Source organism: Culex pipiens, chromosome 3 (genome assembly GCF_016801865.2).
Source record: "Culex pipiens pallens isolate TS chromosome 3, TS_CPP_V2, whole genome shotgun sequence".
Lineage (NCBI taxonomy): Eukaryota > Metazoa > Arthropoda > Insecta > Diptera > Culicidae > Culex > Culex pipiens.
The window spans coordinates 82663876-82668675 of NC_068939.1; the positions used below are offsets into that span (position 1 = coordinate 82663876).

General features: G+C 36.0%; 3 non-coding genes across 3 annotated transcripts; 2 read left to right on the forward strand and 1 right to left on the reverse strand.

Annotated features, from left to right (window-relative positions):
* The first annotated feature begins 2151 nt into the window (after nt 1–2151).
* Trnan-guu (transfer RNA asparagine (anticodon GUU)) lies at nt 2152–2225 on the forward strand. Its single transcript has one exon. It is a non-coding gene; the product is annotated as a tRNA-Asn (tRNA).
* Nucleotides 2226–3146: 921 nt separating this feature from the next.
* Trnam-cau (transfer RNA methionine (anticodon CAU)) lies at nt 3147–3218 on the reverse strand. Its single transcript has one exon. It is a non-coding gene; the product is annotated as a tRNA-Met (tRNA).
* Nucleotides 3219–3702: 484 nt separating this feature from the next.
* On the forward strand, nt 3703–3774 carry Trnam-cau (transfer RNA methionine (anticodon CAU)). The gene has a single exon. It is a non-coding gene; the product is annotated as a tRNA-Met (tRNA).
* Nucleotides 3775–4800: the final 1026 nt, after the last annotated feature.

The following is a 4800-nucleotide window of genomic DNA, read 5'->3' on the forward strand; positions in this document are numbered from 1 at the left end:
CTTAATTTCAAAATTCAATTTAATTTCAAAATTCAAAATGCATCTGAAAGGGCTTAAAAAATGCAACAAAATGCAGGGAGAAGCATCCCAATTGGTTATAATCTAAAGGGAGTCATTGGCATTTTAGTGAAAAAATAGCATAATTTTCAAACTCAAATAAAAAAGTGTTCCATCCAGATATCAACTCGGTTCGACCTGCAGCTTGTAGGGGACATCTGGGACTACCATCGGAGACTGAGAACACTTTGGGTAAGGCAGTTTAACATAGACACTTTTACTTTTAGTGAATTTTTTGGTTGTAAATTTTTGCTCGGGGGCCCCCTTAGATCCCATTTTCTGGTGATAATTTTATCATATTCGTGTTCCTGAGACAATTTCACAATAGAAACATGCATAAAAATGTTTATTTTCATCCATTTTAACCCTTTAAAAAATGAAAGTTAAAAAAATAAGAAGCTGCTTTTTTTCTGGTGTCATCTAGTATCCTTGGAAACGAACTTGATTTTCAATAAATATGAATCGAAGATTTTTTTTTTAATTTCAATTTTTAAAGGGTTAAAATGGATGAAAATAAACATTTTTATGCATGTTTCTATTGTGAAATTGTCTCAGGAACACGAATATGATAAAATTATCACCAGAAAATGGGATCTAAGGGGTCCCCCGAGCAAAAATTTACAACCAAAAAATTCACTAAAAGTAAAAGTGTCTATGTTAAACTGCCTTACCCAAAGCGTTCTCAGTCTCAGATGGTAGTCCCAGATGTCCCCTACAAGCTGCAGGTCGAACCGAGTTGATATCTGGATGGAACACTTTTTTATTTGAGTTTGAAAATTATGCTATTTTTTCACTAAAATGCCAATAACTCCCTTTAGATTTAACCAATTGGGATGCTTCTCCCTGCATTTTGTTGCATTTTTTAAGCCCTTTCAGATGCATTTTGAATTTTGAAATTAAATTGAATTTTGCCTAAGTTATAGCCTTTTTAAGATTTTTGACGTTTTTGAACCTTCAAACTTTGTGTCCCGATTTGCCCCACTTCCCGTTGACCTAGAGCAGCGATTCTCAACGGGGGTACCGAGCCTACTTGATTTACATGGCAGGGGGTACCAGCCTAGAAGAAGGTTGAGAATCGCTGACCTAGAGTGCTCATATTTTGGCCAGATGCTATTTTTATATGTACAAACAACCCCTGAAAATTTCAGGAAGATTGGTGAGGTCCAAACGACGTCCCATACAAAGGGGGGGACTCGCTCTTAAGGGAAATTCCAGCTCAAATCAGGAATTTTTCTGGTACTTTTGTACCCGACCCTCTCCAATTTAATTGAAAATTAGTAGACATATTATCCTAGGCTATTGTGGTGTACACTCCAGACTCGATTATCCGAAGGCATTGGCAAAATTTCACTTCGGATAATCAAAATTTTGTCTTGTCTTATTAAGTTTTTTTTGATTGTTGAGCTTAAGTATGACCCTTAAACTATACTCTAAAGTGATTTAGAATTTTTAAATGTAAGATAGCGGCCAAATGGTGATGATGAAATATTGAAAAAATGCAATTTCTAACTTTATAGACAATCAAACGTTCAAATTTGACTAAAATGTGGTCGCAGAACTCGAATTTAATGTTTAAAGCAAGAAAATAAAAATAAACTTTGAACATAAACTTTGAAAAGTATTTGCAACGGCCTTAGCAATACATGCACAAGAGCACAAGAAAACAGTTGCACTACACAGAAAAAAAAATGATGGTAATATTCATCAGGAAATGGTGACAGATCTTGTGGCAAGTAAAATGTGTAATATTACATCAGGAATTGGTGAATTTTCATCAGTTTCTGATGAATATTAATCAGGTTCACAATTTTACACATTTTTTGAGTAATATTACTCAAAAAATGAGTAATATTCAACCTAACAAATTTTCAACATTCCAAAATTCAACTTTTTTTTGCTGTGTACTGTCTTATGCTTGTAAAAAAACAATCTTTTCTAGAATATTCTAGATTCTATTCTATTCTAGAATATGAATGAAGATTTTGCTAATCACAAAAATCGTATCACAAATATTCTTATTACTAGATAAGCCAACATTAGACCTCATTACCCTACACCGTCAGAAAATTTGTGCTTTCAACTCGGTTTTCATGAGCCTTCGTGGCGCAATCGGTTAGCGCGTTCGGCTGTTAACCGAAAGGTTGGTGGTTCGAGTCCACCCGGGGGCGGAATGCTTTTTTGTTGCTACTCCTACTACTTCTACTAGTTATGAACAACTGACAAACGCACGTGTCGTTTTTCAAATTTATCACCGTTTTGCGATGTATAACACCGGCAACAACACGGAAGGCATATCAATCAAGCCGTGAAATCAGAACATCGATCTGGATTTTATTCATCAAAGCCCACAATTGTTGACGATTAATCATCACCGCGTGTTAGCTTACGGCGGTGGGTTCTCCAAGTTTGTTTGGTTATTGTTGGTTATGGTTTACCTACATGAGTCTCTTCGCTGATTATATATGATACATAATTTATGAGCTGACGATGCGGTTTTCTGATTAGCCTCGCCGTATAGGTAAGTTTGTACGACTAACTTTTCAGTTTAATTAGTTATCGGTTGCAGGAAACAAATTAATAAAAGCAACAGTAAATAAATTAGACATGAAAATATGCTTTTTTTTTACCGCACAAACCGAGCAACCAAAACAAAGAACGCAAAAATGACGACGTCGACGCATCAAGTCGAAACAGGAAGCCAGACGACCTTTCGCGGTTGCTTCAGATTTCGATATTTGCAACCTGAGAACCACACCCCAGGTGAAGTTGCAACGGTTTTGTGGCTTACCGAAACGCGCCCCCTCCCTCAAAGGCCTTCAGAAAGGAAAACGGTTAATTATACGCTGAATAAATTCTCAAGCGTCATTTAGGTTGAAATTGAGCGTTTGGGGAGGTGTGAAAACGATTGAAATTTATGCGTCCTTCGTAAAAATGCACGTTGCATTCCTGAAAGTAAAATTGATCGGTGTGTTTTTATAGCTTTCATAAATTATTACCCAAGTTGAAACGAATTTCATAAAAAAATCAACTGTAAAAAACTGAAATGAAAACATTTCAAGCAATTGAGTTCATCAAAAAAACTTCATAGATAGCAGAGCGTAGTTTCGATCTACGGACCTCTGGGTTATGGGCCCAGCACGCTTCCACTGCGCCACTCTGCTTCATGATGGTGTGAGTGATGTCACCCAGCCCCAGTTGGCAGCCCGTAACTCGTGTTGCTTCACCTAAAGCACTGATACATTTCAATACAACATAGAACTTGTAGTGTAGCATGCGTATATCATACAGTGACGGTGCAATTTTGTGAACTGTTCCCAAATAAATGGAATTAACTTTCAAGCCATCCTTAAACGTTTGCAGAACAAATTTAGAGTTGTTTTGAAAACCTTTTCAAATACTCTAGAAATTCGTCAATTGACAAAATTTGATTGTTGATCCTCAAACAAAGCATCTCACTAAACGAAGTCTCGTTGTTGCATGGTTGCGCTACATATATTGTTGCACGTAGTTGTTGCATGACAACTTACAGTCGCACTTAGCTGTCTTATCGCATACGATTGTGACAAGTTTCAAGTAATTCTTATTGGAAATGACGAGGGAAACGCTTGGCATTGGTTGATCTTTTGAATCTTCGAAGAGTGTGGAAGCAGAGTGGCGCAGTGGAAGCGTGCTGGGCCCATAACCCAGAGGTCCGTAGATCGAAACTACGCTCTGCTATCTATAAAATCTTTTTGCACACTTTTAGTTCCTTTTCTTAAAAACATCTAGACATTCACGTTTGCCTCTTATAAAGAAAAGTATGAAATTCTCGGTTGAGTTTTCAAAAAGCCGTAAGAGCCACCGTGACCTCTGACACTAATTTTCGTTTTTTTCCAAAATGAAACAAAATTTCATTTATTTTTAGTTTGAGGCACTTGAAGGACGTGTAGATTAACAATCTCAATCATTTTTGATATTGGTTTTTCGTAAGTAGGTCGAATACCGATGCAAAAAGGACTTTGTTTGCCAATGGCTCTTACGGCTTTTTGAAAACTAATCCGAGATATTCCTTCCGAAATGTAATAAAGCTGTTAGATCATTATTTTTAACAAAATATATGAGATCCGGCCTCAAACAGTGTATAAATAACACTAAAGGTGAAACGGGAAGGCAGCGCCATTTTAACATCACGACTCGAGTTTTTGGAAGCACGTTTAATAAAAATGCCGTAACTTACGATGTTCTGTTTATTTACAGAAGCCAAAAAAGTCGATAGCAAGCAATCTGTTAAGATCAGAAATTGGTTTTAGTTGACCAGAAGTTATCCAAAAACTGGCGTCCTGTTTCACCTTAAGTGCTCAAACTCAATCTATTATAGGCTCAACTAAGGATGGGTTGCATGATAGATCCCGACATAAATTTAAAATTTAAAGGCTACGTGGTTTATCCACCATCCTCAACGGTGGAATGTTATCTTCAAAATATAAGCATTCAAATTGTGGATTTTTTTTTAGAAAGGATTTTCTTTTATGTTTACAAATAAATATAATTTTCCTTTCCATTTTTTTTTAAATATTTTTAATATGATTTTCAATATTTTTTCCGAATTGAACAATTGGGTACTAAAGCCCTATGGCAATTTTTATGTACAACGGTAAAAAACACGATTAAAAACCATTTCCGATCACTTTTTTTTCACTTTATTGCAAAATAAAAAACTGACAAGACAACATTTTTTCGATGGATCAACTATGGTCCCCTTGG